Source organism: Equus quagga, chromosome 3 (genome assembly GCF_021613505.1).
Source record: "Equus quagga isolate Etosha38 chromosome 3, UCLA_HA_Equagga_1.0, whole genome shotgun sequence".
Lineage (NCBI taxonomy): Eukaryota > Metazoa > Chordata > Mammalia > Perissodactyla > Equidae > Equus > Equus quagga.
In genome coordinates this window covers 84,884,025-84,905,957 of record NC_060269.1, presented here as the reverse complement: position 1 = coordinate 84,905,957, position 21,933 = coordinate 84,884,025, and the positions used below count along the sequence as shown (strand labels likewise).

Below are 21,933 nucleotides of genomic sequence, written 5' to 3'. Positions count from 1 at the left end.
GGGCAAGAGAGAGAGAGGTAACCAAAGGTGGGAAAATACTGAATTTTACAAAGTACATCTGAAAATTTATCTGTGTGTGTTTACATATAAACCTTTTTTTGGAAGAATAACCAGGCACTGGGTGATGTGGATAGAGCAATGGTTCAGAAACTAGTGGATGACGGTGTTTTAATATTACCTCATTACCCATAGACTCTGACCCCATGCTAAACACTTAATCTTTCTGGAGCCCAAATTAACTTGTTGGCAAAATGAATTATATGATTTCTAAGGACCCTTCCACCCCCCAAATTCAAGGCTCCTACTTCTTTGCATGTGACGGATAACAAATCAAACAGCACAATCTTAAGTTGGGCTACAAAGGGTCAAAATAAGGTAAAGGCAAATCTGGTCGGGCCCAGATTTTGAAAATATATCATTGTATCTTTTGGTTCAATGTTATTTGGCTGATCTACTATCATATGAAGTCTAACAATAAGTCCAACTTACTGGATAGCTCTTCCTTCTAACTTCATTATTCATGTTAATGGGTTGAATATTTTCCCATCCTTGATCTCAACTGCTTTCTGCTCATTCAAACCACTGCCCCAGGTTCATGTTCATTTCTTCCTCACTGGAGTTCTCTGTGGCACCCACTTGCTGTGCCCCACATCCATCTTTCCATCTCCTTCTTTCGCATCTGTCTTATCGCACCTTTCCTCCCAGTCCTTCCCCTCCTCATTCTCAAAAATGCCCATTCTTCAAGGCCCCACTTAAATCCCATTTCCGTTCTGAAGCCCTCTAATGCCTTCCAGGCGTAAAGTCTCTCTCTCTTTTTAAAGTCCTACAGCTATGGTCATTTGTGTCCTTTGTATTGTGCTTTTTATGCACTGTTTTTGCACCGCTGTTACCTGTATAAATGCCTCATTTCCCTGAAAGTCCTTCAAGCCCCAGGACGGAAGGGGACAAGCTGATTGATTTCTTTTAGTTTACTCCGCAGGACACACTGCAGGGTCTTGCGCATGAAAAAGTGTTGATTGATCCCATTTGCCTCCTAAATGGCCATGATTAATGCCCTGCCAAACTTCAAAATAACAGGAAATTTTAATGTATAGCATGAAATATTAATGAAAACACAATTAAAAAGAGTACTGTTTTTGGAAGTAAGAAAATGGTTGTTCTTATTTATTAAACTTTCTATTTCTGTAATCCAGGTTTAGACAATTAAAAATAAGTACATTGGACACCTGCTACAAAAAACTGGAAGGTCTCCTAAAGCCAGGAGTACAGACTGTCTCCCGTGTCATGCGCCTGGAGCCAAGAAACCTGATCTGCCAAGAGGACTGCACAATGCGAACAGCTCAAAGTTCAGCAACTGAAAGTTGAGAGACTTAAAAAATGATGAGGGACTTCACAAAACTCTCAGAAGTCACTGCATTTACTTCCATTTCGCACGGATAGCTGATTGTACTAGTTTGACTTTGAAGGGGGGTTTTCTTTTGTTTGCTTTGTTAATGGAGGTTAAATTATCCATCAAATCAAGACTCAAGAAGAAAAGCCCAGATTGCTTGGCTAACACCTGTAATTAGAAATCTCTTCATTGACAGGCAGAGAGGAAATCAACACTACTCTCAAACCTAACTGCTAATGTAACCGTCACAGCATCTCCAAGGCCCTAGAGAGATGGCCGGCCGGAGGCAAGCCCCCAACCCATGCCTTTTCCCCACACCTCTCCCCAAGAAACAGCAGAAATCTTTAGTCTCCAACAGGTTAGACACATAGGAGATTTTAAAAGTGTAATTTCTCGGTGGTTTACAGAGTTGTCTTTAAAATCTTCCACAGTCCATTATGACAAGATTTAACCTCTAAAAATGAGGTTGCAAATAGGTGGCCCTCAGACTGAATGAGTCCCTCCTGCAGGTGTGTGTGTGTGTGTGTGTGTGTGTGTGTGCGCGTGTCCTGCGTAGTTTGCCCTTCCCTCCTCTCTTTTTCCCTTTCCCCTTTCTCTCTTCCCTCCTTCCCTCTTCCTTTTCCTTCCCTTTCTTTTCTTTCTTTGCCTTTTGAATTAAAGAGACTTTTCATAAAAATCCAGATTTTGCTCTTTTTGCTTCCCTCTAAAAACTCCAAAGGTATGCATTTCCAGATAGCAACTCTAGATGGCGCTGATATGGGCTGGTTGCTGAGGGCAAGGACTCTCCAGGTGGCCCCTTCCCCACCTGCCCCGCCTCACTCCGTCACAGTAGTACCCGTGCTCCCGTGAGCAGCTGAGTTTGACAGCTTTGCTCTGAGAGCACTGACAGAGTAGACTTCCCAACTTAAATTTTAGTCTGCTGAGGGCAGTCTGGCATTACCTTTAAGAGCATGGGCCCTCTGGCCAGATTCCCCACATGAGAATCAGTTCCACTTCCTACTGTGTGCTCAGGCAAGTAACTCAACCTCAGGTGTCAGTTTAATGTATACATTGAGGAGAATAATCATAGTACTGCCTCACTGGGCTGTTGTGAAGAATAGATTTAGGCTTTAGGAGAAACAGCATCCTGGCATATATTAAGCATTTTATAAGTGTTAGCCTCTTTTAAAAAGCTCAATATTTAAGCTTTGATCTGTGTTAAGGAAAAAATTATTCTGACACTTGTTAAAATGGTAAGGAAGACATTGTGATAAATGTCAAGACTACTGCAGGAGGGGAGAGAGATCGAGCTCAACTCCAAATGCAACAAGAACAAGCGGGGATTTATAACCAAGGAGCAGGCTGGGGGTGGTCAGTGGCTGGAAAATGACCAAGAGGAGACATCAAGGGCAGGGGGATTCTTGCTAAACCTCTTCTCAGGATTCTTGCAGAAGGCAGCTCAGGCAGCCATCACCAGGGGGATGGTGGGATGAGGAATCTGATTGGATATTGAGGATGATCAGCTATCAAGGGTCGGGGATTCTCTCTAAACTGGCTTAGAAGGATTCTTGCTAAAACTGGACTCTGCAAGGACAGCCGTGGAAGACCAAGACTGAGGCCTAGTTGAGAAGAGGGCTCAGAGAAGCCTGAGGAAAGTTTGGTCAAGGCGGGAGTCTTTGTCATCTGCACTGGAGAATATGGGTTTTCTTATAAGACTCTCTGCGCCGTTCTGAATTCCTTCTGAATCGCTCATGAATCACACCGAGGCTAATGGCATCTCTAAGTGAGTTTGTCTTTAAGTTTGATGGGAACTGGATTCTCGATAGCAGCTCCCTTTAGCACTTTTGCCCTTAAAACCACAAGCAAAGATTTAAAGCCTTGCTCCGGCAGTGCAGCAGGCCTGCAGGGTTAACACCATCCACCTTTTACACGGAAGGAAACTGAAGCCCAGAGGGTAAGTAACTGTCTCAAGGCTGAATACCTATAATTCCTGTTGAACTGAATTCTAGTGGATGCTAATGTCTAGGTCCCATCTATGCCGCTTCCTTATTATCTGTAACTCTGGAAAGAAAATGGAAAGAAAGGAAAAATTTAAAAAAAATATATATCTCTCCAGAGGAGAGAGAGCCTTTTTGCAAGTGGTTTGAAACTCAAGGGCAGCCTGGATGGCATCAACACTGACTACAAGGACATTCATAACTGGTCACTTTATGAAAAGTCTGGCTTGTTGAAAGCTGACACCACCACTGCTCATTCTGAAAATAGTGGGTTCCACTACTATGCCATGCTGCCTATTTTCATAATGGACATACCCGCTTAATAAGACAGGCGGCAGGGAATCTCATCCCTTTGTGACTTGCTCCAAGGCTCTCTGGTGGGACGAGCACTAGACAGAAAGAACGGAGAGAGGCTCGGTGGTTCTGGACCACCAGCAGGATGCTGATATACTGCAGGTCATGGGGATAATCCTGTGGGCAGCAATTGCCTTTGCCCACTTCAGAAGGGCTGCATTGCAGGGACAAGGGCTCTGGGGTGTCATCACATTTCTTTAGTGACATTAGGCAAATGTTACAGGGACCTCGATGAGTACCTCTGTCTCCAGCCATCTGACAGCAGCTTTTAGTTCAGATGGATGATGCAAAGACCCTGAGAGAACAGTGAGGCAAGAGTAAGAGACTACGAATCCTCAAGAAAAGGATAAAGCAAAAAAATGTCATCTGGCATGCTATTCCACTGATTCTACTTGCTCCCTTTAATCAGGAACCTTTGCCTAGATCATTTGCATTCGGAATCCAGCAGATCCTGCCAGTGTGCAGTTTTCAGGAGAGGTGATTCAATCCTAGGATACACCCACAGCCTAGGAAAAGCAGTTCCTTCTTCTTCCTTGAAGAAAATCATACCCTCACACTAACAGCTGCCTTAAATGCACTTTTCAAAGATACTGACTGAAAAATTGGTTTTTCCCTTCGAACTGTCTCTAAAGCAAGTCTGAATGGCTGAAGAGAAAAGAAGGCTGCTTGCTTAGTGCCACTGACAGGGTCATGTGGACTTTCAATTATTACCGTTCCTTTAATAAAGGCTCATGAGACACGAGCTGCATCCCTTCTCCCTATCCAGTTCTTCTTTTTGTTCAACACTGTTCTAGAAAAATGAATGCATGACTTGTTATCACATTGAATTCCATCGTAAGCAGGGCTGGACAAAAACCAAGAAGTAAAGAACGGTGTTATGCAGCATGAAGACCCCAAATATATCCTCCCTCTTTTGTCAAATACAATTTGAACAGACGGCGGCCTCTAAATTCACAATTGATGAGAATCATATGGTAGAAGCACTTATTTATTGCTGTCTATATTCTAGACATTGCTCTGTGTGTGAACTTATTTAATCCTCAAAATAACTCTGTGAGGATGGTCCTACTAGGAGTTCCGCTTTGCAGATCTGGAGACTGAGGCAAGGTCATGCAAGCAGTAAGGGTAGAGACCAGATTTAAATCCGGATCCTCTGGCTCCAGAGTCCACGCTGGTAACCAATTTCACACAGGGGACAGATAGGGGCATTTTTTTTGTGGAGGCAAGCTCATCCATCTGGGCAAGAAGTATCATCAGACAACAAGGGAAACAATAGAAAACTCCAGAAATATAGCCTTGAAGCCATCTGACTAATTCAGGCCGACGGAGGTGATCCAGGCAGCACAGAAGTTCCTGCTGTTCATAATGATTAAGCCCATTTGGATGTTTTAAGGGCCACAGTCTTTTCTGAAAAACCTATGAAAACTCTGGGCCCTCTCCCTAGAAACACACGTGCTCACACACACACATTTGCAGGTAATTTTCGGGGGTTTATGCCTGGGAACCTTTCCAGGACTGCTTATTGATATCCTTTGTCTAAGGGAAAATGTCACAAAATTAAATTTACCTGCCTCAAATTGTTGTTATAGAGCTTAAATGAAGTAAAACACTTAGCATGGTTTTTGGAAGATGATAGAATTAGCATTATTATTATTTGGGCATCATTGACCTAAGAAGGCATGAACTATGCCACGTATTTTATAGAGAATCCCTATTCAACAGTCCAACACTTAAATAAGTTTACTTTACGTTCTCCTAAACCCCTGCCTAAAGACTACCATTTGAAGAAGAAACTTTCAGCTAACTTGAAAATTAACACAATAATGAGCTCTATTTTTTAGATTTGGGAGACGGAGACGTGGACTTTTGGGTTCTTTCTCAGCAAAATCAAGACTGAGGCTTTAATAACCCTGAAAAATTAACCTCTCAATAGCTCCATTTTTCAACCCGTGGAGATAATTCATAGCTAAATATCAAAGTTGCTGTTTAAAAATGCCTAAAATAAGTTTTTTAAAAAAGAAATGTGAACTCTTCTAGGGAAGAAATTACTAAAATGCTTTTGTTCTTTTTTGCCTTCTCTAATCAAGCTGCCTCTTATCATTTACTTCGTTTGCCTGACAGATACTCAAATCTGAATGTTTGCTTCTTCTTGTGCAAGTCAGCTTTGAAGGACTTCAATTGCAGCTTATTTTAATTGCAAAGAGAATGCAACAGGATCTCAGGACTAAATGGTGGTTAAACAACAAGCTATTAGAAATAAACTAAGCAGTTCTGTATTTGCATTTTTTTGCATTTGCATTTTAAAATCGTGTGTTGATATGATCAGAGCTGCCCTGCATCCCAATTTTCTGCAGGATATATTTAGCGCCACTCAGCCTTGCAAACAAGTATCCTTGTCCTTACTTTGTTCCTCCCTGACTTTGCTGACCAGCCGCTGTTTTCCTGGCTGCGGCACTTCCCCCCACGCCGTAGGGTTCTCATTAAAACCAGGCCTCCACTCCACCTGCTTTCCTCTGGTAAAGGCGGCGCCCAAATGCAGATTGGGCACCTACGCAGAGACCCCTGCTCCTGGCTGCAGGCTGAAAGCTTATTAGCGATTTCTGCTTTGAGACACCAGTCAGGAGTCTCTCCTCCCAGCCCCACTCTTGGGTCTTTAATCATGTTGAAAGATGGGAAAGTGTCTGGTGGCAGTATTTGCAGTAATGGAGAGATGTGCAAAGGGGGTTGTGCCAGGAGCATGTCAGTGGGGCTCTTCTGCTCCTAGAGAAACAGGGAGACCTGGGAGAAGGCAGTTACAACGTGGACCGATTCTGTAGGGCCTGGCGTCTGGACCTTCCGCAGTGCTGCCCTTCTGCCTGAGGGACTCTGGGGTGCTCTTCCCTTGAGAAGGCAGTTTCTTTGCGGAGGGCAGGATCTTCTTTGGGTTTGGCCTGTGAGTTGTGATTTTGAAAAAAGAGAATCAAACGACCTGTCACTCTCCTGTTGTATCACTCTGAAGAGTCTGTAAACACTACGCGAGGCATCATAAGGTACTTCAAAGTTTTGATTTTTGCCCTTATGGAGATTTCAATCCATTTGAAGAGACAAGACAAATTCAGTCAGAAGCCGTAAGTGAGCAAGATAGTACATAATTAAGTGACTAACGCTGTGGTAATAAACTATACTCTATGGAAGTTCAAATCAGGGGGAAGGCCAACATGCCTTATTCAATTGACAATTCCTGATACAATTCTTCTGTAGGCTAGAGAAAACTGCCTGCGGAAGTCTAAAGAAAAGTGGATATGTGAAATGAAGAGAGAGATGAAGCAAGTAAGAATTAAAAGGAATAGTCTTTGATTAAAAATAAAATAATCCCTTAAGTCACGCTGCGACAATCAGGAAATACTGTTGACATCCACTCATTCATTTAACAAGCCGACTGCCAGACACCCAGGACATGAATGTAAATAAGATACATTCATGTTTTTGATGAGTTTGCAGTTGCTGCAAATCATTAATTTCAGTGCAATATAAATGTTGTAAAAGAAACAAAAAGCAAAAAACAAATATACTGTGGAAGCCCAGAGGACTTACCATTTTATTCGTCTTAGACCTTAGGTTAGAAAGAGTGGAGAATCCTAAGCTTTGTAGGATGTATTCAATATGATGGAGAGGAGGTAGATGTTTATCTAGGACAGATTGGCCTACCTCTGCACTGCTGGTCTTTTGGACCAGATAGTGCTCTGTGGGGAGAGGGAGAGGGCTGGCCCATCCTGTGCGCTGCAGGATGTTTCGCAGCATCCCTGGCCTCTACCCACTAGATGCCAGAGGCACCTCCACCTCCAGTTGTGACCATCAGAAAGGTCTCCAGACAATGCCGAAGGTCTCCTGGGAGGCAAAACTATCCCCAGTCGAGAACCACTGATGTAGGAGATGAGCGCAGAAAGAAACATCCTTAGAATGAATACCTCTGAGTTGATGTCAGAGACTTGGAACTTACTCCAGCTAGGCAGGAATTAATGATGCAGTTTTCTGCTCTCAAGTCAAAGGTAATGCTCTTCATACTCTACCTGTGAGAATGCAAAGCTGAACAACTTCTGTAGAGAACAATTTGACAATATTTGCCAAAGATACAAGATCACATATGCTCTGACTCAGCAATTCCACTTTAGGTACTAACCTTATGAGTAAAATAAATAAATGTTCTCACTGATATATGTACAAGTGTTATTCACTGCATAAAATAAATATTAGAAGCAATCTAACTGTCCATTAATAGGGAGAGGGTTAGTTGCAAAAATTATGGCACTTTCATTTAATGGTATAAGATGCGCCGTATTTAACAATGGGTAAACTCTTTATGTATTGCCATGGAACAATCTCCAAAATATATTAAGTAAAACAAAAAAAAAAAAGCAATAATAATTTTTAAAAAACTCCTTAGATACAAAGCAGTATATTTAACATGCCACTATTTGTATTAAAAAGGGAAAAATGAGTATCTTTTGCTTGTATATACATAAAATATCTCTGAAAGGATAAATAAGAGATGCTTTCAGAGGAGGGGAACTGGGTGCCGGCGGATGGGACGTGTGGAAGGAAGACTTTCCACTCTATATCCTTTTGTACTTTTTGAATTTTAAACCATATAATGTATTACCTACTCAAAAATAATAAAAAAATTTAAAGGTTGGTGTTCCTGGCCTAGGCAACACTGAACATTTATGCTTTTCTGTCAGTGATGATGGACTGATGCTGGTCTATCCTTCCACACGCTTTCCCTCTGCTCTTTGCTAGGCAAGGAGGTCAGCCTGGCCATGCAACTAGTTAAAGGAAACCATAATTTCCTTATCCATCTTGGTTATCTACAAGCTCCAAACTCGGCAATATAATTATTTTTCAAAGTCAACAGCTGAGAAATGCTTTTTAAAGTGATGTCTGTTGGGCCACAAAATAAAGTTTACTTAAGTTTCTTTTCCCAGACTCTCTGACTCCTGTTTATCAGTTGAGTTCTGGTTTTTTTTTTTTTTTTTGCCCCCTTTCCTATTCCTGGTAGCTCTAGCAGTTGGTCCTCAAATTATACATTCCTGAAGCAATAAATCCAAGGATGACCTGAAGCCAAACTCTATGAAATTGGGTCAAAACATCAATGAAAATGATTAAGAAAAATTTATTTTGTCTATATTAAGAGAATCGACTAAATGTCAAGATACAAAGTTTAGAAAACATATGTTAATTGCCAGTTACCAAATCCACTCTTCTGTCACTACCAGGCTTGACTGAACTGACCATGTCACACAACAGTGCACTGTCACACGACTTGGTCTCGTTTAGTCAATTCCAAAACTTAGCCTCCACTTGCTGCTAACGTGATCGTCTTAAAACAAACATACAAATACAACACTTCTCTGCACAAAACAATTTTAATGGTTCCCTGTTACCTATAAAATTAGATACATTTTCCTTAGCACAATTTAAAAATTGTCCTATACTCTCTGATCCATTTATCTTTCAAGACCGGTGTCCTCTCTCATGATCATTTGCCAGACCTTGTATATTACTCACTTTTCCTACGACAAGCTTCAACGCAGGATTATTATCTTCATTTTACAGATGAGAAAACTGAGGCTCAGAAAAATCCACCTCTGGATTTAATGTCCAGCCAGGGCTGTACATTGAGTGGAAGAGATGGAATCCAAAACCAAGCGAGTCAAATTCCCAAATTCTACTGCCTCCAAGAGCATGACACAGGGGAAAATAATTCATGAGGTATGTGGAGAAAAGACAGCAAGTGGTAAATGTGAAAAGGATTTTTGAAAGATGATTCCTCCCTAAGACCTTTTCTGATAGCATCAACCAGAAGCAATTGTGCCATCTGTCATCTTGTATAGCAGTTCAGTTATTGTCTTACCAACCTCAGGGCACTCTGCACCTTTTGTCTCATCCTTTGTGCTCCAGGCAGAGGGCACAGCTAGTGCAAAGGTAGGAGGCATGGGGAAGAGCTAAGAGTTCAGCAGGCAGTTGGAGTTGAGTAGGAGGGGAGGTTAGAGAAGTAAAGTGGAGGGATCACCCGGGGCTTCTTTCCTTCTTTGCTCTTGTGTCACCTTCTCAGTGAGGTCCCTCCAAACCTGGCTACTGTCAAATCGCAAGTCCTCTGACTTCCACTCTGTCACTTCTGAAGTCCTACTGTGCTTACTTATTTTTTTCCATAGCACTAATCACCTTCTAAAACACCAAAACATTGACCCACTTATTGTGAGTACTGTGTATCGACTGTCTTCCCTGCTGGAATGTAGGCTCCAAGGAGGCAACATTTTTGTCTACTTTTGCTCGCCGATGTACCCCTAGTGCCCAGAGCAGTGAATAGCCCATAATGAGCTCTCAGCAAACGTACTGACTATTGCCTTTTTGATTTCAGCCTGCCTTCATAGTAGGCCACGGTTTCTATGATTGTCATTTAGCTTTTACTGACTGCATTTGAGGACAGGCTTCTCCTTGAGGACATACATAGGCAAAGCAACTATACATTCTGAATGTTTTGGGGGATAACTGTAGTTCAAAATACTGAGTTACACTGCTACCATCAGTATTCTTATACTTGCCTCAACTTTCATTTAAGGAGATGTGGTCTGAATACGAATGGAGATATATCTAGCAGTGTTCTTTTTTCAGTTGGCTAATTTAGACAGTGAATTCCATTCCTCTAAAGACATCTGCTATGAATGGAAACAGGCAATTTGTAATTCCATCCCTAGATGGGGTACATCTCATTCGGGGGCTTCTCAGTAACTGATTACAATACCTCTTTTTGCTTAAAATACTTAAGAGAAAAGGTAATCTATAAACAAATTTAAAGCAAATGCCAAAAATTAAACAATATCCTTTCAGATTTGTTGTTCCAATCTAGAGATCCTTATAACTATACTGGAACATTTAAAACTTTGTGACGAATTCACTATGCTGACACTAAAACTCCAGATCACTACGATTTTGTACAAGGCTAAACATTAAAATGTCGTTTGAGTTTCAATAGCATTTCAGTGAATGCTTATTTACTATACCATTGATGGACCTTCCTTCCTTCCCACCTTCTCTTCCCCCCCTCCCCGCTCCACTATATTTTGTTGGTATAGGCCTAATATATTTACCAATATTTTATAGTAGATTAAAAAGCAAGAAAAAAGTTAATATGCTGTTTTATTACTTATATTGTAACAATGTAATATACTTGTAGCTAAAATTATAAGATGCAAAAAATTTTTAAGAAGCTTCCTAGGTGAAGGCTGACATGCCTGCAGAGTTGAGAATCACAATATATGATACCATATTCACGTAAATTAACACAAAACACCCTACTTTTGCTTCTTTAATTGGCAAAATTAATATAACGTTTAATGGTTTGCCACGGCGGGGTGAGAATGGCATTCTCAGTCTTGGTATGGGAGCACAAATTGATAGAGAGAACAAGAATGTTACAAAGATCTATACCCTTTGAACCAATAATTCTATTTCTGGGAATTGAGCCTAAGAAAGTAAACAGAATAACTGGTAAGGGCTTATGAACAATGAAGCTCACTGTAGGGTTTCATAACTAAATAACCTTCACTGAGCTGACGAGCTTTCCAATGCCAGTGCAAGATTTACTGATGAGGCCCATGACTCATGGAACCTTGGCAGCTGGTAGACCCCTCTCTGGTGGGCCTGCTCGGTTCTGCTCCTGTCACTCACGTTGTACGATGACCAAGAGTCACAGGCTCTTGCCAAGACTGTCCGTGCCAGTTCTTCTTGTTACCACACAATTTGACTACCATTATATTACACAAAAAGGATGAAACATGAGTGCAAAATTATTTTCATTTCTTTGAAACAAAGTTGAATAAAGCGCTTTGGTTAGTCTTGACAAGGATGGGTAGCTAGGAAAAAGGGGAGCTATTGAATGAGGAGTGAGTGAGACAGTTGTAAAAGAGGAAAATAATTGTAAACACAACATTTTTATTCTTAATTAGGAATGATTTGTTTCACTATAAGAAAACTGAAGTAGAAAAATATTGAGGGTTCATTATGAGTTTATGTAAGAAAGAGGATACAAAACGCTAATTTCATGGTTCCATTCTCAAAGAAAACATCTGCCCTGTATAAAAGGCTAGTGAATGATGCAAATTCAAATGTTTTAAATTGGAAGAAAAATATTAGGAATATATGTATCATTTTCATAATTTCTCATTTTCTCTAAGTTTTAATAAATTGCATCAATGTGTTATTATGCTATGGGCTGCAAGAAATATACATCTAATATAATATGTATAGAAACTATATATGTATAAAAAATATTAGAAAGAGGGTTGGCCCAGTGCCGTAGTGGTTAAGTGCACACATTCCACTTTGGTGGCCTGGGGTTCACCAGTTTGGATCCTGGGTGCGGACATGGCATTGCTTGGCAAGCTACGCAGTGGTAGGCATCCCACATATAAAGTAGAGGAAGATGGGTACAGATGTTAGCTTAGGGTCAGTTTTCCTCAGCAAAAAAAAGAGGAGGATTGGCAGCAGATGTTATCTCAGGGCTAATCTTCCTTAAAAAAAAACATTAGAAGGAAATATACTAAAATATTAGTGGGTTAATACATGGTGGGATTACAGGTGATTTTTAAAACCCTGTAAACACAGTGTTATTTCAACTGTGTAAAATGCAGCAGAAGATGTAAAGAAGAGTAGGAATGGAGAAACAAGACTAATAACAAATCGAAACCCATGGCCCCAAACTTCCCCATGGCATAATCCAGGTTAAATTTTTGAGTTTCCCATTGCAAGAATATTCACGGTGCAAACAGGGGAAGGGTGTTCCTCTCTGAAGTTGCACTTTTAGCTCTTGTTTTTTCTCAATGTGCTCTGGGTTTTCAGATATTACACCAGCTCTCTACTTCGTCTAAACCATCTCTGCACATGAGTCCCAAGGATCTAATTAGACTCTAATATGTCTCTGGGAAGAAATCTGGGGTTGAACCTGCAGTCTCACATGTCGCTGTGTTAGCGTGCTTAACCAGCTTTAGAAGGGTTACAGTCACCCTGCCTTAGAGGCTCGTGACGCTCCGGTTCAACAGCGTTAATGTGCCTTTCCTAGGAGTTGCTCATCACTGCTCCTCACTGGTCCTTGACATTCTGCCCCATGTGCATCCCAGTCAGTCTCTGGCATCTGGTTTAAGCCATTGAAAGATTTTATTTTTTCTTCTTTCTCCCCAAAGCCCCCGGTACATAGTTGTATATTTTAGTTGTGGGTCTTTCTAGTTGTGGCATGTGGGATGCCGCCTCAGCACGGCTTGATGAGCGGAGCCATGTCTGCGCTCAGGATCTGAACCAGCAAAACCCTGGGCTGCTGAAGCAGAGCGCGTGAACTTAACCACTTGCCACAGGGCCAGGCCCTGGTTTAAGCCATTTAGATGCCACAGTCATTTCTCTTTTACTTCTAGTTTTGAGAAGTATTATCTCCTCTTTCTGTTTTTTTAATGTCGATGAGTGCTACACGCATTTGAGTCGGACCTTCGATGATAGGGAAGACTTCAACTGCACAGGGGGAGGAGTTCAGAGGAACCCACAAAGAGAAAGGTGCAGACGGAGGAGAATACACTATTTATTCAGGGAAAAGTAGGTTGTCCTGAAAGTTTAAACATGGTGTACTCAGAAGCAGGATATCATTAAAAATATTTATCTACTAGTACAGGCTGGATGTGCCTGAATCAGATTGGACACAATTTGTAAACCAACTGGTATTGGTATGTAGTTACATGACAGTGGCTCTTGCGAGCTAAAAGCTAGGACGTTAGATGTCACCAGACGAGAAAGGCTTAATGGCTTTACAGACAAATCTGAACTTTTCGGTAGGCAGCAGGAAGCTACTAGAGGTTTTCCAACAGGCCGGTGACACAATTAGGAAGTTTACAAAGGAAGCAGATTTCAAGTTGCACTGACCTACCAGGGAAGAATGAACAGGAAGGGAGATCAATTACAAGGCTATTGCCACATAAAAGGTAGGGAGCAATCAACCAATGTTGTTAGTATAAAGAATTTTATAAAGAAAAGAGGGGTATGACAAGCATGGCAAAGGTAGCATTGGCAGCATTTAATGACTGGTGGCATGTAGGAAGCAAGGCTAGGGAAGGAATCAAGGATGATTCCAAGATTTCACATGAGAGTGAGTAAGAGAACGTTGGGGTGGTTGTCAAGATGATTCAAGAACAGGGACCCAGGCTGGACTTCTAACGGGTGGCCATGACTGGCATAGAAGGGAGAGCTTCAGCTACTCTTAACCGCTGCTGTCTCTCTCTCTCTATGCCCCTAACTCACTCCCAGTAAACATATAATCCAATAGAAATAGTGCACTTAACATGCAGCCTCCCTTTCCAATTAGGTTGGTCCTACAATTCTCTTTTATATAAAAATTCTGTAGCCACTATTATGGTCCATAAGTGGTGAAAGATGGGAAGAGCAGGCCTACAACCAGCGGCGGGCTGGAGCTGGCTCCCACAGCTGATGGTGTTCATCTCTTCCTAACTTGGTGATCAGCAATGCCATGTAGGCAGCTTGAAATTGGCCATGGTGGGAATATTTATACCACGGAAACTGTCAAACCAGAAATCTGGGTGTTTTTCTCCCAGAGAGTCAGTTGCTAAATATTTATACCTCTCTTGAGAAACTGGCTATGAAAGTAAGATATTGAATATATTGAATGATTGTAAGGCAAAGTCTAAAAACATCAGTTGGAGGCCGGCCCCATGGCAGAGTGGTTAAGTTTGCGTACTCTACTTCTGCGGCCTGGAGTACACAGGTTCGGATCCCGGGCACAAACCCTCACATGGTTCGTCAAGCCATGCTGTGGTGGTGTCCCACATACAAAATAGAGGAAGACTGGCACAGATACTACCTCAGCGACAATCTTCCACAAGCAAAAAGAGGAAGATTGGCAACAGATGTTAGCTCAGGACAAATCTTCCTCACTCTCCTCAAAAAAAAAAATCAGTTAGAAGGAGAAAAAAGGAGAAGCAAATGTGATTTTGAGGTATGCATGATATACATGGCTATCAAGGTTCATGGAAGGTGGGATGGCAGGATTTATTCCCACTCAAAATGGATCTCTAAACATTTCTAGCCTAGTCATTGGTTCCTTGAGGAAAACATTTCTCCTGATTTTTAAGACAATATTTAATCCTCCAGCACAAATTATGTTTTTCAAAGATGACCACTGTAGCGGTCTTATTCTTCCTGATGCAATGGTCCTGGTGGATCTCCTCTACAAATGTGGTTAAGAATTCAACTGAGCAATAACAAAATTTTTTAGCAGCCTGGCATGCTGAACGTGTGAAGCTGTTATTAAAGACATCAAATCACCTCAAGAATATATTGCCCAACTTCTCTCTCAGAGCACCTTTCTGGAACTAGGTCTGTGTTAAAACGTCAACCCCACACCTCCACAACCCCATCTGCCTGGTCTTTCTCCTTCCTCCTCCAAAAGGCTGGTGTAGTTGATATTCACTCTTTTCATCATGAATTGTTTCTAAGGCTTAATCCCTCAACTGTGAAATTTATTACAGAAACTGTTAACCAGAGCAGGCAGGACACAAAAGATGATTATAGCTAAATGATATTTTGGTTGGGTTAAGGTTAAGATACCCATTATTTAGAACCATATTCTCCCATACGGAACAAAACAAGGTTCTTTAAGCCTACTCGAGTGTTGAAAAACGCTGTAGATTGTGCAACAGGGATTCACACTTTATTCTCAAGAAAATTATTAGGCACTACAAAAGAATCCAGTCTCTTGCTATGTGGTTTGACACATAATTGGTGCTCAAAAATGTTTGTGGAAAGGAATACATCTCTGTAGCAGTAGGGTTCCACTGCATGAAGCTTTAAATCAAATATTTGAGGAACTAATGGAATAAATGTCCCTTTCACTTCAAATACTGTTTTATAACAGATTAATTTACTCAGTAGCATGCAAATCTTGAGTATTCATTCATTTGCTTAGTCAGCTTGAGTATCTTTATATCTCATTTGGGGAGAAAATACTACACAAGACCTGTTGATTAACTACCATTTTAAAGTTACCAAAACAGAATATATACTGACATAAAAAAAGTAAAAAAGAAGTGAGGAAGGGATGTGGTAAATTTATTCACTATAAAAAGGACAAAAGGAGTGGGAGGAATAGAGATAAAAGGGCTTCCCTTATCTGGTGCTGGTAGTACAGCTTCTCAAGGATGAAGAAGGTAGATTCACACTGATAACTTCTGAGGTCTTTATGAAATCTGGTGACTAAGTCAGTCTCCTGCAATTCAGTTTTATGCTAAGAAAACAAAGGCCAGTTAACTAGAATCAAATTATTTTATCAAAGTTGCCAGACAAATGTAGGCGCTCACTGAGTCTGGAAACACAAATGACTCATCTATTTCTTATTCTTTCACACATATTTTCTCCTACATCTACTGCACCCTATTTGGCATTTTGACTTTTTCGCTTGCTATGGCATCTCTCTATAAATCTCATGCTTCGAAATACATATAGGAGAAACAACAACTAGCCACATATATTGCTAAGGGCCAAGTGAATGAAAGAAAACAAGAAGTCTGATGCAGAAGTTGGAAGCTGGTGCAGCCGAGTAGGGTAAGTGTGCATTGTGGAAGTGGCAAGCGAGGGAGAAGGCAAACATTTAAGAGGCTTCAATGCTCACAGATAGGTACAGCGGTCAGGCTGTGAATCAGGAGGACTTGACCAATATTATGAATACAACATGTCAGACTAAGGACGGTTGAGTATGTCTTGAAGAGTGTACATCCCATCATATAGGTTAGCAATGTGTTATGATGTGGGAACATATTTTATTGAGCAGTTCCTATGCTCTAGCTGTTCTTAGGTCCTAACGACTTCGTAAGCTTTACCTTATTTGAAACCCACAATAACCCCTCTGAGGTAGTACTCATCTAACTCACATTTTTTTCTTTAAAGATTGGCACCTGAGCTAACAACTGTTGCCATTTTTTTTTCTGCTTTTTCTCCCCAAATCCTCTCAGTACATAGTTGTATATATTTAGTTGTAGGTCCTTCTAGTTGTGTCATGTGGGACGCTGCCTCAGCATGGCTTGACAAGCGGTGCCATGTCCACGCCCAGGATCCGAACCTTCGAAACCCTGGGCCTCTGAAGCCGAGCACGCGAACTTAACCACTCGGTCACGGGGCCCCTAACTCACATTTTATACTTGATGCAACTGAAGCTCAGAAAATTTAATGAACTTACACAAAGTCAATAGCTAATAAACAATACACTGACTTCAGAGCTCGAATTCTTTCAGCTCACTGAAGTGCTAGGAATAGGAATGAGGCGCACGGGATGGAATGGCAGCATCAAAGACCAGCTGGCAGTACCTGGGATAGATGGGATGTATTGCGGGGAGCGGAAGAATGGGGATGGACAGGTGATTCAAACAATATTTTGGCCAAGCAGTGAGAAGCGCAGCGGAAAGAGAAAGGCATGGATGCAATGTATATTTTGAAGGAAGAATTACCAGGACTTGGACTCCAACTGGTTAGGGAGGATAATGGAGAAAACAAGGACCTGGAGACTGGGTTTATAGGTTGGTGGGCAGGCAGGAAAAATTAAGCTTCTAATAAAAGCCGGCAGGAAATGAGTGGAAAGTGGGAGGCAGGAGAGTCACCAAATGGCAATTGCTGGTGTTGGGCATTGAGATGGGTCACGCTGTGCCACCGCACACATCTCTGCTAATCCCATTAGGAATTTCCTTTCGGAGCTTCACAGCAGTCATACCACCAAGGCAGTCCTGACTATCGTAGCACTGACTATGTCAAGATTTATAAAATGAAATTTTCTTTTCACATACTCAGTGACTTTCTGGGCTTTCAACTCAAAAGTCCATTTTCCCTGATTTTGTTTGGAACTTTTCTGATGGCATGTTTCTAATTGTTTTAAAACAATTGTGGTTAATTAGATTTTTGCTTCAATGGAATGTTTAAGATAACACAAATTTTCTCTGTCAATATCAGCTATATCAGTGGATTTCAAGCTTTTTTGACACAGTCCAGTATAAAAAAAAAAATTACATCACAACCCAGCACACACATTCATATTCAACTGTTTAGTCCACTAAAATAAAATGTTACTAAAAGCAATACTTAATTCTGATATTTCCTATCCAATTCCATTCCACTTTAAAATGCTGACTAAAACCCACCAAACTGAGATCCATAGTGACCCATAGATTGAAATGGAGCTTAATTCGGAGCTCCATATGAAAGACAGCTGTGCGTTCGGCTTGGGCCCTTTGGTGCCTAAGACAGAATCTAACACGTGGAGCTTTAGAAACGCTGAAAACGAGAACGAGGGAGGGAATCACTCTTTTTTGGTAGATCATTTATTTTTATTAATTTAAGAAAGATTTGATAAATTTATTACATGGCAATTTCACTTTACGCCATCTGCAAATTTAGTAAATTTGTTCCCAAGTCCCAATTTCAAGTTAATGGATAATCCCAATTATAGAACTAATCCAACAATCACTACAGATTGGGGGTTAAGTCGCCTGAAGGTCATGTTCCTATCTAATCGGAATATTACAGTGACTTAGAGAATTTTTTTTTTTGAGGAAGATTAGCCCTGAGCTTACATCTGCTGTCAATCCTCCTCTTTTTGCTGAGGAAGACTGGCCCTGAGCTAACATCCATGCCCATCTTCCTCTACTTTATATGTGCGACGCCTACCACAGCATGGCTTGCCAAGCAGTGCCATGTCTGCACCCGGACCCAAACTGGCGAACCCTGGGCCGCCAAAGTGGAACGTGCGCACTTAACCGCTACGCCACTGGGCCAGCCCAATTTAGAGAATTTTGACAAGCTGTAAGAAAAGTTACTCTGGAGTAAAATAGACTTAGACTAACGGAGCTATAATTGCTAGAACACATAGCAACTTTAAAAAATGTGCCTGGTGATTACAGAAACACTCTCACACACTGTCCATTCTAGCAAGCACATCTGTGTCCTGTAGATGACCTGTGTGCATAACATCCATGACTTGATATGTTATCACATGTGTCCTTTCCAAATATCCCTCCTCCTTTTTATATCCAATTTCTGTTTAATTCAGTTCAACTGATAGTGCACTAAGGACTGAACTAGGCACTAAGGACACAAAATGAATAAACTTGGACTCTGCCCTTGGCAAGTACATAAGGAACTAAGAAAGACAGATGTCTAAGCAAGTGACACTTATAGAGCAGGAAAGACAGACAATGGAGAGACCCCTCACTGCGATGGAGGAGGAATGGATGAGACAAATGGGGATGATGGTTGACTAAGACAAAGACTGCCAGACGGATGGGGCCATTTCCCTCCCATCACAAGGAACCTAGTACGGACAGCAGCACACCAAATAAATGACTGGGGATGGAAGAGAAAATAACCCCTAAATCCTTTTTAAATATTTTGCTGTGAAGGTGAAGCACACTGACATTTAATTTTGCTTGTTGAAATGAAGTTTATGGATTTTTGCATATTAAAATGAAACGTTTATTTTTGTTTGTTGTTGCTATTCTTAGTAAGATGTGGGATAACAGCAAGAAAGCTACTTGATTACTTCAGAAGTTCTCCAAGTATAATCTCTGGGAGTCTCTTTCTGCGGGTCTGTGAGGTCAGAACTCCTTCATAACAGCACTAAGAAGTTACTAGACTTTTTGGCTTCATTGATTTTTGCGCTCAGAGTATAAAAAGGTAATTATCTGATAGTAATCATGTTGGATTTCATAGTGACCTTGAAGGCATTTGCTAAAGAAAACTTGCAGGAAGGCGGCATGCGCAGTAGGAAGAACACCATTAGGTAGAAGACCTGAGCCTCGAGCTTTACAGCCCTAGTGTCTTTCTATGGAAATCAGAGGGCTGGCCTGGATTAGTGGATCCCAAACTTAGCTGTGCACCAGAATTATCTGGAAAGCTTTAAAGAAATTTCAGATAGTTGTGCTCCGCCCAGCTCCATAGAATCAATCTCTGTGTTGGTTAGGAACAGATCCACATAAAGCCAGACCCGATGGAGGCGGGGCTTACAGCCTATTACGGAATTTCAGGAGGTCCAGGTGAGCCTTTGCCTGAACAGCAGGCCAACCCTCCTGCCAAGTGGACTTCCTACTCACAGGGTCAAAATTCTCTTCAGAAAACTACCCTGGCTCTCCTCCAAATGTTCTAGACCACAACGCATGGCTGCAAAAAAATTCAAGCGGCAGTATCAAACACCCACTGCAGACACAATCTCAGCAGAACACACAGGATGTAACTACTGGGCAAACGCAGCCCAGGCAACCTAGTGAGTTGGCTTCCTGTGGCAAAGAGCCCTTGAAGATACACATTTCCTGGGGACTGGCTCCCTCTCCTACCTGCCAAACTGTGCAAGCCTGTGCTCCCTTAACTCCCTCCCACCGGCAGAGGCGCCCATTGCCTGGTGGGCCAGGGAACAGAGGTCTAAGGAGCTGGGTGAGCAGCAGCTCACGAGGAATCAAGGTTAGGTATTCATGGCACCAGGCAGGTACTGGGACCTCCTGGGCTGATGCCATGTGTGAGCAGGGGTAAAAAGCGGCTATTCTGTTGGCAGTTACGGCTCTCTCAACCCCTTGCTTCCCAGTACTGCCCTCCTTCCTGATAACCTCTCATAGCTGATAAGTAAAAGGTAAGCAACAGGTTATATTGGAGTATATGAGGAAGCCATTTGGTGTAAAACTAAGTTGGCCTGAACTTTTTTTTTTCCAAAAAAGGGCCTGACCTGGCTATTGAGCACTCATTGTACATCTGCTTTAAGTATTTACTATGTCCCAAGGACAAGAACAATGCCCTTAAAGATAAGGATATAACTCCCCCCACATTGGCATTTCCTTAAGGATAAGCATCTCTCCCTAAACTAAGGATTGATTGCTGGCCTGCTGTGCTCACCCTGCGCCCACCCAGCTCGAGACCACAGACCTGCTACCTGCTGTATGAATTGCTGTGCTGGCAAGGTAATCTCATAACTGTTGTAAAAGGGACATGCCAATCATGTGTGATCCATGCTCTTTGATGGTATATTGCCACTCTGTATACCTCACTTCTTTGGAACGCTCCACTCCTTTGTGAAAGGAATCTCCCGGGCCATATGGTCCTCAGATCTGGCTCATAATAAACTCACCCCAATTTCAATTTATAGATTGGTGATGGATTATTTGCGCTGACATTTCTAATTAGATCAGCAGTGAGATGCGGGAGCAAAGACCAGGTGGCTGCTATCTTACCTGGGAATGGTCAATTACTGACCCATAAATGAAGTAGGTGTGGGTGGCTGGGGTTTGGTATCAAATATCACCACTGAGAGAGGACAGGCATAGGAGCTATAGATGTGGCCAGAGGAGCTTCAGCCTCTTTGGCAAGCACTGTGTCCTGGTGGTGTCTGCGTTTTCCAGTAAGGGGCCAGGCTTACTTCATGTGTGTGTGCGTGTGAGTGTGTGTGTGCATATGTATACGTTCAGTGTGGTGTGTACACCCACACATGGGGGTGGAGGGTGGAAGGCATCTAACCTAAGAGTAAAGCACTGTTTTTGTCTGCAAAGATGGCTCAAATACAAGACAGGCCTGGCTCTGTGATTTGAGTGACAGAACAAAAGCTGGATCTCTAACTTTAAATTTTGACCAATGATGTTTACATTTTTTTTATTCAAGATATTCTTATCAATAATAAAATAATAGCATCCTGTCTAGAGCCAGCAGGCAGTGCATGCTCGATGGAGTTAGCATATTCTTTGACCTTAGACTGTATTTGAATATCTTGGAATCTAGAAAAAAGGAATCAAAACAGAGATAAAAGCAAAAGGATAGCTGTCCTCTTCCTTCTTCAGAGCGGATTCCCAAACAGTTGGATAAGATTTGCTCTGGCAGTTCAGGGTCCCGGCTAACACGATGATAAATGCATCCATTCTTGGGGGAGGAGCAGAATGCAGCCCTCCTTCCTCCTCGCTTATTTCCTACCAGCCCTGCAAAGAGCTGCAGAAAAAATGACTGTGCACCCCCTTCCTTGGTTGTTATTTATTTCCTGTTTAAGGAAATAAACCTTCACGCGCCTCCTTGTCCACGTCACCTGTACTGACGAACAGTAATGCCGTCACTGTAATGCAATCTGGGATCCCGAGCAGACTGGTTAATATTTGCTGACACCTTTCATAA

The 21,933-nt window shown here is 41.8% G+C and overlaps 1 protein-coding gene across 3 annotated transcripts in view; it reads right to left on the bottom strand.

The window, feature by feature from the left end:
- Positions 1 to 21,933, bottom strand: part of GPRIN3 (GPRIN family member 3) — a 63,426-nt gene that overhangs the window by 6,987 nt on the left and 34,506 nt on the right. The gene's annotated exons all lie outside the window — the stretch shown is intronic.